Consider the following 14,565-nt stretch of genomic DNA (forward strand, 5'->3'; position numbering starts at 1 on the left):
AATCCTTGTGCTACTACTTCAGGGTGACTTTCAAAATAAATTGTAGATTTAAAAAAAATTATAATGTGGAGAATTAGTAATAGGAGAATTTACTGCAGCTATTCAGTTATTTTTTTTTCCTGAGAACTGAGGAAAGATTAGCAGCTATTTCTGAGAAGTATCTGTTTTATGGATTAGTAAAGTGAGAATTAGTTGAACTCCATGTTTAATTCCTTTTGACATTTTAATTAGTGAAATTTGAATGAATGCATAATCTAAACAATACTGTGTTCCACTGTGATTTTTTTCAGCAACTTGTAGTTTTTATAAAAACATATAATAGTACCAGAATTATAATTATAAGAACAATAATTCGATTAAATTCTGGAAATGCTAGAAATCTCCAAAAATCCTTGTGAGGTTCATGTGCCAAAATTGTGGGACTCTTTTTTTAACAAGTGATTTACCATGCTTTTGGGGGATGACTTGGTATAACATCAATTTTGGTGGCAATGCTAAGCTGATGTAGATAAGGAGTTGTCTGGGGGCCTCTGAGCTCTGCAAAGCCTATGGGGCCATCTGGAGCATCAGGCTGCTGAGGGATTGAGCTTTCCCACCAATTGGCACAAACTCTGATGCAGCAAGTTCTCCCTTTCATGCTGCCTCCTCCTCCAGACTCATCCTCTAGAAGAAAGCGTCACAGGGGAGGGAGTTGTGAAGAAGGATGGAGGAAGCAGTAGGCAGGAGAAAGGAAAGCCGAGGAAGGTGGACTCTGTGGAATCGCACAATCTGTTCAGGCATTAATTTATTGTCCTATTATGTGACTGCCACTACCATGGGCAGGACTTTGTGTAGCAGACAAGCCCAAGTTTTAAGACAAGAGGATTTGATCTCCCCACACCCTATCTTTTAAAGTGTTAAAAGACTATCAGTCTGTACTAGACTACCAGTTTAAAGCTTTCAGATGCCTAGCAGTGAAGAGAGTGTTCTGGGAAAGCAGAGACCCACAGACACCAGCAGGGGTTATCAATATACAGGCTAGAAGGGTGGAATTTCCCTGAGGACAAATAAAGAAAATGAAGGCAATTATTTCATTAGAAGATGAAGCTACTAATGTTAATGGCAGAACTGCTCTGCACCTCTACCTATGCAGATCAGCCTTCGAGATCCAGGAAATGTAAAGACAAGACCACCGTATTCTAGTGGTGTCAATACATGTACGGGCTGCCATACTGTGCCATTGATATCTTTTACATTTGGGGATATGTTTCTCATGCTTCAACCCAATGCTGTTCCTGAATCTGAGTTTTGACCATATCCTTCATTCAGTTGTCAGTTTGCTCTTTGGGAAAAATATAGGAAAAGAAAGGCAATGGAAGTGAACAGAAAGGAAGAGCCAGAGGGTCAGAGTATGCCCTTGCCTTGCTCACATGTGGGGAAGTATAAGACACAAAAATGAATCAGGGCCTGGTTCTGCTTTTCCTCTCTTACCTCAAGCACTGCTAATGATCTTGCCTTGGTAAAAAAGAGACTACTTTATATTCTCTTTTAAACTGAGTTCCCTGGAAACAGATTTTCAGATGAAGAGATGCAAGCAGAATCAGTTTATTTTTTTTGGAAGGAGTAAGGGGGAGTTTTTCTTATAAGAGACACCTGTAGGAATGTGAAGGAAACAGGATGGGGCAGATTGAAATGCTGAACTGTAGTACAGTGGCAAAGGAGGCCTCAGCCAACCCTTCAGAGACTTCAGGATTTGGACTGTCCCTTCAGAGTTGTCTCAAGTGGAGTAAATGAAATAGATTTATGCCCCTCATCGGTTATTATTTGGCTTCAGTCTACTCTCCAGGGGGCATAGCTTGATGGGAGGTAGTTCCCTATAGCCTACGACAATACCCGCCAAGAGAGGCAGCTGTGAACTGCCAGCAGTCATATTCATAGCCCCAGGAAACTGGTTGCCTTGGCCCTGAAGAGGGAATCCTCACAAAGAACCTGTTTTGGTCCATTCATTCGCTGTAACAAAATACCTGAGACTGGGTAGTTTATAAACAATAGCAATTTATTTCCCGCAGTTCCAAAGAATGCAAAGTCCAAGATTATGGCTCTGGCATTTGGTGTCTGGTGAGGGTCTTCTTGCTGTACCTTCATATGACAAAAGGTGGAATGGCAAAAGAAGCCTAACTCACTCCCTTAAGCCTTTGTATAAGGGCACTAATTCCACTCATAAGGACAGAGGACTCATAGTCTGATTACCTCCTACAGACCATTCTTAATACTATCACATTGGGTTTTAGGTTCCAACATGTGAACTTTTAGAAGACACACACTTTATTATTATTATTTTTTTGAGATACAGTTTTGTTCTTGTTACCCAAGCTGGAGTGCAATGGTGCCGTCTCAGCTCACTTCAACCTCTGCCTCCTGGGTTCAAGCGATTCTTCTGCCTGAGCGTCCTGAGTACCTGGGAGTATAGGCACTACAGACGTGCACCACCACACCCAGCTAATTTTTGTAGTTTTAGTAGATACGGGGTTACATCATGTTAGCCAGGCAGGTCTCAAACTCCTGACAGTTCCTCAGCCTCCCAAAGTGCAAGCATGAGCCACCGTGCCCTGTCAGGGGACATATACTTTCAAGCCATTTCAGGACCACAGTGTCCATTATGTAGTTTCATAATTAATTGTTTTATTATATAAAGATGGATGCAATCAGAAAAAGAAGACTTCAAAGAGTTAAGAGGAAAACAAAGGACTTCAAAGCCAGGTAACAATCCTCAAGAACAAAACTAGGACTTCATATTTAAATACGTCATGCCTGTGTCTTTCTTAAAAAAGAAAAAAAAAAAAAGAAAAGAAAAAGAAATGTCTAGAACTGCGCTATCCGGTACAGTAGCCACTAGCCACATGTGTCTATTGAGCACGTGAAATGTGGCATGTCCAAGTCGAGATGTGCTATAAGTGTAAATAGCACATCACAACAATTTTAAAAGACTTACTAGGAGCTGGGCATAGTGGCTCATGCCTATAATCCCTGCACTTGGAAGGCTGAAGCTGGCAGATCACCTGGGGTCAGGAGTTCGAGACCAGCCTGGCCAACACGGTGAAACCCCATCTCTACTAAAACAAACAAACAAACAAACAAAAAAACTACAAAAATTAGCCGCTGTGGTGGGTGTCTATAATCACAGCTACTCGGGAGGCTGAGGCAGGACAATTTCTTGAACCCAGGAGGCAGAGGTTGCAGTGAGCTGAGATCTCACTATTACACTCCAGCCTGGGCAGCAAGAGTAAGACTACATCTCAAAAAAAAAAAAAAAAAAAAAAAAAAGAAAAGAAGACTTAGTAGGAAAAAATGTGAACTATCTTGTTAATAACTTTTATATCAGCAGCATGTCTAGAAGATAATATGTTGACTATATTGAGTTAAATGTGTTACTAAATTTAATTTTACCTACTTGGGACTTTTTAAAATGAAGCTATCAGACAAATTTTAAATTAGCTATGTGTATCCCACTGTAGTTTTATTGGAAAGAACCTGTCCAGGATAATCTTAAAGTCTGATTAAGTTGTTATCTCAGGCCATAGACTATAGCAGAGCAGCAATAGAAAACAATGTAATGGACATTCTCCTTATGAAACATTCTGAGTAACATATTTCCCTGGCTATTCTAAATTGGTAAACTTTTGGGCTCCTCACTTAGCTATGGAGAGACTGTATTAGTTCAGGCTGTTATGCAAAATGCCATAGACTGGGTAGCCCAAACAACAGAAATTAATTTTCCCCTCTGGAGGCTGGAAGCCTGAGATCAGGGTATCAGCATGGTCAGATGCTGGTGAGGGCTCTCTTCTGGGCCTGCAGATGGCCATCTTCCTACTATATACTCACAAGGTAGAGGGATGGGGGAGCAGGAGGAGCTCTCTAGTTTCTTCTTTTGAAAGGGCCACACCTCATGATCTCATCTAAAGCTAATTAACTCTCAAAGGCCCCATATCCAAATACTATCACAGTGGGAGTTAATACTTCAATATATAACTTTGGAGTGCATTAAAAAAAATTCAGTTCGTATCAGAGACCTATCTTGATAGGACCTAGGCCATACCACTAGTTTGCCCTGGTTGATAGAGTAGAAATGAGCATAGGAAGTCCTCAAGACTCATATGTTACTCTTCTAGGGAATTAGAATCTCTGGGAAGTAAAAAGGTTGCTCTATTCATGTTCAAAAGCGATTCTGACTCACTTTAAACATTTTCCTCAGGACAAGAGAATTGTATCTGCCATGGCTCAGTGTGGATAGACTATGAAATAGCTGGAGCCCAGTGAGCAAGTTTTTGGGTATAATAAAATAGTTATTCCATATGCCAGGAACATGACATGTGCACTGATTGATGACCAAGCAGAACTATGAGTCATATTTAGGGCAAAAATAAGGTAATGCAAATAAATTACTTGCATTTGTTTCTATCACCAACTGTGCTATACTTTCATATTTATTTTATTTATTGCCATCAATGTCATGCTAGCCTGCTTTCCCCAGCTATGATTTAATTTGAACATCATCCAGAACCACTCATTCCTCCCATTCCCCCTCCCACTGCCAATGACCAAATCCAGATTTTCGTTAACCTCAGCCAGAATGACTGCAAAGAGCTTTTTCCTTGATCTTTTTCCATCCAATTTTTTTCTTCAATCTTTAATTTAGGCTGTTAACTCTTCGTAGGCCATCTTTTCTAAAACATGCCATTTCCCTGCTCAAGAATAGCTTCATATTGGTTACCAATTAAGCCCGGATACAGTATAGCATTCTAGTAGACTTGCAAAACATGTTAGTCTTTTTCCTTCTCCCTCTTTACCTCTGTTTGGAAAATCCTTCTCTTTTCCTACCTTTAAATAATATTAAATATGGATCTAACATTTCATATATGCAAGATATTATTTGAATTATTTATTTATTATAACTCAGAATCTTTTCTCAAATAATCTAGAACTTCTCTTGATTGATCCCTGACTTTTATAAACTCTACAGCACCTATAATTTTTATATCCTGCTGTTGTTGTATGCTTATTTTTTTATAATAATTTTATGCCTATAATCATTGAACTCTCAGCCAATTTGTTAACTCCCCAAGGTCAGAGATTACATTTTATATCTCAAACCAGAAAAGAAAATTAATATTTATTGAATGCTTCCTCTGTGCCAGTCACACTCTGTGTTCAACATTTGTTATTCAGAATTCTCTAAATCCACATTTTTGTGTGTGTGCATGCTCTCCCTTCATCATTTCCACATTGCCCTGACAGATAGCCCTTACTACTCATGCCAAATAACACCAACCCAAGAAAGTACTAGGTTTACTAGTATTTTAGGACAATGATGGTGGAATTTCCACTAGTTATTTCTTCTACTTGGGCTCCAGCCTCCTTCCTGTTCCAAGTACTTTGTCTTTCTCCAACATTTTCTTGCTTCTTCTCTAGGTCCTTCCAAATGATCCTGTTTTGCACAAAACAGTTATTTCTTTTATTCATTCCCAGTAGAGTCACAAGAAGGTCTCATCTTAAAAAATAAAATCACCCATTAAGGCATTTCTAGCACAATGACAGTTTCTCTCTGTCTCTCTCTCTCTCTCTCTCTCTCTCTCTCTTTAAAATAAAGGAGTTTAGTATTTTGCAAGCTATAATTTTTCTCTACTTTGCAAACATTTTCTCATTTAATCCTCCTAATAATCCATTTCACAGCAGCTAGAAATACACATTTATTGAGTGTTTACTATGCACCAGGCACTGTTCTAAGTGCATTAGTCATATTATTTCACTTAACCTGAATAAAAACGTAGGCAGTTTGATGTTGCTGTCCTGCCCCACAGAGAAGGAAACAGACGTTAAGAGGTTAAGTGATCTTCTGTGGTCACTCAGATGGTGACTAATGTGACTGAAGTCTTTGCTCTGTCCACCAGCGTCTCATGTTTCATTCTCTCCTTTTTGCAGCATTTCTGTCCTTCTCTTGCTGTCCTCACTTGGCTTCCCCATCATGTACTTAATGTAACTTAATTGTGTATATCAATTTCACTGAGATCTGAAGGGTAGGTCAGTACTTTTATAAGATTTATGCTCAATTTCTCCTTTTGTTTGATTTTCTCATAGCCAGTCTATCAACAAATCTGCCACCAATATTCCTCTTGTCTAGTCCATTCCATTTCCTCCACCCTATTCCACTCGGTAGACTTGCCTAGTGCCATCGAACTGCTCTCTCTGCTTCTATTTTATCCCTTTCAACCGATTTGTCAGAGTAGCTGGAGTGTATATCAATTCTTGTCAATCCCAGTGGCTTCTGATTGTCCTCAGACTGAAACCCAGCTCCAGGCTGATGGGGCCCTGTGTGAGCTGGCTCTGCCCTCTTTTCCAACGTCATTTTAGCTCATTCTCCTTACTTATCACTTTTTAGTCACCCTGGTCTTTTTGCAGTTCCTTGAACATTCCAGGCTTTCTTCATGTGGTACTCGGCCTATGTAGTTGTTTTTGTATGGGAAGCCTTTTCCCTCCACCCTTTAAGGTGGCCCTTTTCTTGTTTTCCAGTTCACCCTCTAAGATGTCACCTCCATTCAGAGTCCCTCCTTAACCTTTATATTCTTTACATGCCATGTCTGCTTCTTGTGTAATAGATGGATACATAAATAAATGATGAGTAGATCCACTAGAGAATGGGTATATAAAATGGATGATATTGAATAGATAAATAAGTGCAATGACTGCTAGATCCGTTGGAGACAAAAGCAAAAATACACACAATTACCAGAAAACAAGTCTAAGGTAATATGTCACAAATGTTTGCCAATGTGAACAGATTAAAAGCATGATGTGTGAGAGAAGCTAAAATAACAGAGAGAAGATCAACATAGGGACTTACTCAGAGATGATTTACTGGAGGTAGTGAGACTTTGCTGTGAAGTACTGCATGGTTTTGGATTGGCAGAAATTTTTATGGATAGAGGGAAGCTGTAAGAAATCTAACCTGATAGGATCTGAGAGGTTATGCTGGAGGGTAATAATAATAACTATATGGGGTCAGTTTGTGATGGACACAAATAGGGACATGTTCATATAGCAATTGTAAATTTATGTTAGTGATTGATTTTTTAAAAAGTATAGTAGGAATTTTGCAGTGTAATATTGCCATTGTTGCTCAAAGCTTTTTTGAATATTTCCTGTGAAATGGCCCAGAGTACAATATGCATTTTTTTCTTCAATTTTTTTTTCTCATTTATTTTGTCTAGCAAATATTTGCTCTTTTGGATTAATGTTATTTTTGAAAATAGACAAAAGTTATATAGAGCCAAACCCAGTGAATGAAATGGTGATATGCTATTACTAATATCGAGGGTCAAATTTAATATCTCACTCTACTGATATTAATATCTTTGTCTATAGCTAGTTTTCCATCTATCTGTCTGTCTATTCAATATGTCAATCTGCTTAATATGTCATTAGTATGCTCTGAAGGGTTTACAACTGAAGACATTTCAAGACTTAGTGAGGAAGTTCAGCATAACTTGAATTTGAATACAACTCCCAAGAAAGAAAAAAAATTCGTTTACAAACTTGGGGTCTGGTGGTTTCTTAAAAAAAAAAACAAAAAACTCTTCATTCTTTTTTTAAGCTCCATTTTTTACTTAGGTCATAAGATTCTAAACACTTATATTGCATGTAAATAGGCAGATTTTATAAAAGAAAAGTGACATTTTAAAGAATTGACTACATTGGTCTAGTCAGCACTTAAAGGATTTTTGTCCTTAAAGTCACAATACGGTGATTCTTTAGAAGGGAATCAATGCTGGCTTTGGGGTTCTAAAGGGAACAATAATACGTCTTGTAAAAATAAAGAATCCTTAACTAAATAATTTGTGTACAACTCTAAAGATAGTGCCTGGCATATGTGGTATATTTAGTAAACATTTGTTCGCTTTCCATTAATCTTGTTTTGAGAGTTCAGTATCCTCTATGGTTTTAATTTACCTTTATCAATGGTAAACTGCATGTTTTGAACAGGAGCAGGGATAAAGTTCAGTAACAGGGGTGTAAGTAAGGGAGAGCATCCAGATAAATAGCTAATGCATGTGGAGGCTTAATACCTAGGTGATGGGTTGAAAGGTGCAGCAAACCACCATGGCACACGTTTAACTATGTAACAAACCTGCACATCCTGCACATGTACCCTGGAACTGAAAATTAAATACATTAAAAAAAATAAGTTCAGTAACATTGTCTTTCATAGGAGATAGAAATTTTTGTTTCAGTTACTAGTGTTGCAAAAAGGTTGTTTGGATTTGGAAAATGAAACTATCCAGTTATGAAATTCATCCAGCACTGTTTCTAAATTATTTGGTTAGAGAATTGGTCAGATGTGCTTGAGTCATTTCCTGTGTGAAATACAATGCTCATACATGAGAGCAATTGGCTCTTTGGAAATTATAACTTCTTATGAAGTAATTCTCATATTTTGCTAGCTACGATTGAATCAGTCTGAGTCCAGTCTGAAGGGAGAAACCACACAGTAATGTGAACAGGCAAAGTTTAACATAAATAATTATGAACTATAACTGTATTGAAGTAATAGAGGATTATGTACTAAAAAGTAAAAATAATTCTAAAGAACATAGAAATAGCAGATATATGAAGCAGCCATCACTGTTAGACCTGAGAGAGAGCATGCAAGGCTGAGATCAAGGCCTTACTGGAGAAGGCAGTCGTAGGTGTGGTCACTGAATGGTGAAGTTGCTGTAGTGACAATGGAACTTGCTAGAAATGTTCCCCCTAGGGTGCCAGGGAAAGCTGTTCATAAGAGGTGTCACTTGAGACACTCCTCACAAAACTGTCTGAGGAGATGCCAGCAGGGTTGCTGGCCACTGAACACTGATGGCTGCCGTGCACTGCAAGAGCTTGCTGCTGCTGCTGGAGAAAGCCACATAGACTACAGGACCTGGATGGAAGAGAAGCCACCCACATTGCAGAAGCTGGCTAAGCAAGCATAGGAGAACAAGGAAGCAAAACCCAACCCTTTCTTCCTGCAATGTCTCTCCAATACCTCCCACTTGCAAAGCTTAATATCATGCCGGGAGTTAGGAAATATTTAAAGGGCCCAGATGCATTTTCAGAGGGCTGACAAAAAAGTTGAATTTGGAGATGAGAGTCAACAAATTGATAACTGGCACTGTTGTTTTCTGATATTGTAGGGACTAAAACTATTAACATGAATATTCACAGAAATTCCCCCTCTCCCTATTCCCATTTCTAAGGTATAAAAGCCATTTGAGGTTTGGGCATCCATCAAGTCTGGGATAATGAACAGAGTGAGGCAAGGAAATAAACATAGTAAAACCATATTGATTTACATTATAAAGGAAGCAATCAGGGAGACCTTGGGAGAAGAGGTCAAAGAGATAGAGAACACATGATGCTCTTTAGGAAGATAATTTTAAGGAGAAGTACACTAAGAAGTAATGTTCATGCTATACTGAATGGTTCTTTGGGAAATACAGAGTTAAAACAATTTCTTTAAAATATTGTATAATTTCTCTTTGGAATTTTTTCATTTGCATGTCAGGAATAAACTTTTAAATTGGTTTTATATTAATTTAGATGCTGCTGTTGCGTTTCGTGTAAATACAACTCCATGCTGAGAGAAGCCACAAGAAGGCCCAGATTCAACTGGGTTACACTGACCACAATATTTTAAAGCTTTTCCAGTCTATAACAGAACTTAATCTAGTATTTTGCGCTTACATATTTATTAAATCATTGGTTCCACATTTATTATTTTCAATTTAGCAGGACTTAATAATTCGACATGATGATCCTTCTGTCAGTTTCTGAGTGGTCATTATGAGGCTCAAAAATCTTTACTATTCTCCTTAGATCCTTATGTCCATCCTCCAATCTACCGCCCAACTCTAAGCAGACAGCCTAGTGTTCGATGCCAGGAGAATCAATTCCATCAGTCTTCTACTTTTGTTATCTCTACACTAAGCTGTTTCCTTCACTCATCTTTCTCCCCTGCTTCAGAAGTAGCAGCAGCAGCTACCCTTCTACCCAACCTTAATAGATTTCTGTGCTCTTGGTTTCATCCTCTTCCATCTCCCCAGGCATCTTGTGTCAACATTTAATTCTTCCTCTCCCTTTTTCGTCTTAAGTTTCTCCTTGTTTACCTACTCCAACTGCTCAGCTCACAAATAGGGCTTGAAACTTTGAACCTCTTTTCAAAATTTTATCCCCATCCCTGTCCCCCTTTTTTTTTTTTTAACAATGCCCATTTAAAGATGTAAAGTTATTACACACATTTCCTCACTTCCCAATTCATCCTTTGTTGAAGAATACCTACTAGGCTAACTTGATATGAGTCACTCTTCCATAGCCTAATCACACAGTTTAATCAAATTGAGCACTAATCATTGGATGCTGTGAACAAAGATGTACATGCCACCAACTCCCCATCACTTCATCTGCCACTCTGGCTTCAGAGCAAACTATGATTATCTGGGTATTCTTTTTCTCAGAATGGTTATGACCTTACCTGGGCCAGAAGATGACTCTACTGGAGTTGTTACTTAGTCCTTTGTCTAAAAGAATGTTGGGAAAATAGGGTCTCCAGGCATCTTTTTTAACAGGATGCATGTGATCAGGGCACAGGGATCTCACAGTTTTTCTCCCATCTTTAGCTCCATTCAGATAATCCTGACCTGTTCCAGAACTGTTAGATCAGAAGTTACCATTTTATTCGTTAGTTTATTTCGTTCTCAATCACATACATTGAAGTTGAATCTTATGGATATTAGCTCGACTTCTGTAGAATTACTTAGAAAAAGGAAGTTTGGTAGTATCTTCGAAATGAAACATTATTTTATCTACACACTGATGACACCGACAAAATTATCTTAAATTATATACTTTAAAGCAAGTATATTTTATTTTGAACATAGTCAAAATGACTTTTGCTTTTCTAAATGGTGATTATCATAACAATATTTATGATGTTAATCCATAAATCCATACAAGTATCTTTTATGGGTTGTCATGTGTTCCACATTTTTCTTATCCTTACAACATCTATCCTTGACATTGTCACCCCTAAGATGGAACAGTCCCGAAAAGGACTTTGAGAAATCTTCTAGACATTTCACAACCCAGTGTGATCTTCTTTATTCTCTTCCTGTTGAAAATAATCTCTCCTTCTCCTCTCTTATGGCATTAATCAGTGTCTTCCATATACTATTGATACATAAGAACATGGATAATCTCTGTAAGTAAATCCTGAAAGCAAGGTGGACAAGATCCTTATTATACTCACTATTCTCTGTGGCTAAAACACAGTTTCTTACAAATAGTAGACCTTAAAAATATCTGATAAATGAATTAAAAAGTTGGCCATTATTTAATGTATGTATCTTGTGCAGATAAATTTATTTTTACTACTTCCCTTCTCATCTCTTTTTTTATATGTTTTAATATGGGTAATTTTTTTAAATCATTTTCCTCTTACTTGATTTTGTTTCTATTTATTGTCTTTCTCCCTTCATTTTCTCTTCTTTTTCCTTTTTTACATGCAGCATATTTTACATGGAAGGCAACATTTTAAAATGTTTATTATAGTTTTTTTTTTTTTTTTGCAATTTATGTCAAAATAAACAAGTGATAAAAATAAAACACGGATATTATCCATTACATGCCTGTATTAAAGTATCTCATGTAACCCATACATATATACACCTACTATGTACCCACAAAATTTTTTTAAAAATACTAACCAATTGTGTATTACAAAGTTTATTGCATCTTAACTTATTTTTCTCTATGAGGTTAGTGGCTTTCAATAGACAGAATAAAACTAGTGTAATTAACCAGAAAAACATTAATGTTTTAGATGAAAAATTGGGATTCACTTGTCAAGAGAAATCTTCAGAAAATTATAGTAAATGGTAATACTGATCTCAGGTAGGCAAAGGAGTCCAAGATAACTCCAAATTGGTTGTTTTGACCATTTTAGTATTTTACAAATTCTCATAGCTTGATGAATTATAAGATCATTTCCATGGCCTGTTAGGGATGCAAAATGAAAGACCTAAACATCTGGCAGTCCATTGATCCTATGTGTCTACAATAAGACACAAGCTCATAAAGAAAAGCAGAAGCCAGGGTTTGAAAGAGACAGTTAAAATGAAAAAATGCTCATTTTTGGTTCAATACTGTTTTATATATGTAACTGAACTAACCACACATTTTTCTTCTTGTTGCTGCCCGTTTTTGAAGTTAGTATGGAAAAAACTAATATACTTCATATTTAAGTAGTGGCCCAAAGTTATTCTAGCAGCTATACGTTTAAGTATTACTTTCTAAAAATAGTCTTCCTATAGCCCCATCTAGCATCTGGGCTTTAACTTGGATTTAAAAGTTATGAACTAATAAATAAGGCTCAGCACATTTGACATCTCACTTTTAAGTGAGATGCTTATGGAATGATTGATTTCATATAAGAAGGATCTGGTATACTCTGTGTGAGAAAATTCTGAAAATTATAAAGTATATCTGCAATGCTTTTAAAAAATATTTTGTAACCTATGACTTGAGGAAAATGTTTAGGGATTTAAAAACAAATATAAGACAATCATCACTTGTGCTGGACAAAAATTACTGTTGACATGCTGCAACCTAATTTTTCTCTCTGTCTGTTTTTCATGCTGTGTATGACTGGCCAGTACAATAGCACTATTATATTTTCTTGAAGGTGAAGATAGGATCTTATCAAAATTCTGTCTTTAAAACAGACCTTGTTAAGTAACATAGTCACTTCATGAATAAGTATTGATATTATGTATCTTTTTGTTATGTCCATAGAAGAGCTGAACATTAAATTGTCCCCCAGACACACTGAATAGCATATTCATAGCAACCAGGTTTCATTAGAGATACTCCTTACTTTTTGGGATGAGTCTTTTGAGCTAACCATTGATGAATATGAGAGGATTCCAATCTTGTTTATGTTCTCCTTAAATGTTAAACGTAGATCTAAAATTCACTATGCTATGCCTACAGCTGAGGCTACTACAACTGCTGATACTCTTCTGGCAACTCCTGCTCTTACATTCTATACATTAAATCCTATGAGGTGACAACAACTAAATATGTTCCATGAAATATCCAATTTTTCATTATAGTCCCTCAAGGTTGATATTATTATAGCTCCCTATGGTCTCAAAGAAATTAAATGGCTTGCCCAAGTCACAAAGCCAGTGAGGATCCAAACTCAAGTTTGTCTCATTCTACACTGTGCCAATAAAAGGGCTGTTCTTATAAAATACATAAAATCATATACCTAGTAAGATTAACTAAGGAGAAATGCACAAACTGAAGAAGGCAGAAGTTTCGAATTAACTTCTTAAGTCTTAGAAGAAAATATAATAATTTTCTTGTTTATTGTTATGACTCACATAATTGTGAGCCAGATTTTGGAAGTGAGTATTTTATCATGCTCAGGAGGAGTGAGTGATACCTTCCATACATTTCTCTCTATTCCAGTTTTGAAAATGTGAACCATGCTAGATTCTGGGAAGTGACATTTGGGTTTTGTGTTTGAAGACCATAAAGGATATATGCTGAAGAGTTGGCAAAGAACAACTTCTAATCATGTGCAGAGGTACTCATTTAAGAAAGGATAAGGGAGACCAGAAAAGACTGTAGCAAGAGCATTTGGTAGAATGTATCAATAATGCCCAATAAGCAGTTTACTTTGGAGTTGTACAATGCTAATGTTTTATCACTCTCTTATTCTTCCCCATTGGCACATACATGTTTGAGTCCCTTAAATCTTAAAAGCAACAATGGTAAGAGAAACTCCAATCCTCTTAGGTTTTATGGTCAATTGAATTGAAAACACCAGAATTCTTTTCTCTAAGGCATAACACTCTGCTGCAGGGACTATTAGACTGCAGAGAGAATCTATAGCATTATTCACTTTCAACAATTACTTGTGACATGCACTAATTAATCACTCTTTGGAAAATCATTTCTTATTTATGTTTGTTTTGCCATAATCGATGACTTGCATTCAAGATATTTATGTAAACTCTAAGTTACTGTATTTTAATTTCATATGGTCTGAAATGATACCAAACCTTTAGGATTATGCTTTATATTTCTTTTCCTCCAGGTATGCCAATAATCTGTTGTCTTGAAAATGCTTGTTCTATAATTTCCTGATACTTTTGGGCCTTTTGAAACTGCTGAAGACACTTGACTCCAGACAGTGTACCTGTTCTATGAGATCCTTATAATTTCTTTTAACATACATGAGCTACATTTCAATATGTAATGTTCTGAGCATGTATTTAGTCCACGGTTGATATTACAAGTCATTGGACAAAGTCTTAAAATGAAAGCAGAAAGCAAGCCAGAAGCATGGACTATGAGGATGCTATAGTTGTAAGGGACTTTTGACATTATCTAATCCAACCACTCATTTTCCAGGGGAGAGAACACTGTGAACTAAGGTTGTTCAAAGTTACCTACTGGTTGAAGGTCTTTTTTTTTTTTTTTTTTTTTTTTTTT

At 36.8% G+C, this 14,565-nt stretch overlaps 1 protein-coding gene across 1 annotated transcript in view; it reads right to left on the reverse strand.

The window, feature by feature from the left end:
* The window catches only part of LOC108317475 (fibroblast activation protein alpha), a 95,297-nt gene extending 80,738 nt beyond the window's left edge, over positions 1-14,559 (reverse strand). The window contains exon 1 of the mRNA XM_017547989.2: positions 10,538-14,559. The gene's annotated coding sequence lies outside the window, so the exon portion shown is untranslated. The remainder of the gene's footprint in view (positions 1-10,537) is intronic.
* Between the last annotated feature and the right edge of the window lie 6 nt (positions 14,560-14,565).

The sequence above is a fragment of the Cebus imitator genome, unplaced genomic scaffold (genome assembly GCF_001604975.1).
Source record: "Cebus imitator isolate Cc_AM_T3 unplaced genomic scaffold, Cebus_imitator-1.0 Scaffold10, whole genome shotgun sequence".
Lineage (NCBI taxonomy): Eukaryota > Metazoa > Chordata > Mammalia > Primates > Cebidae > Cebus > Cebus imitator.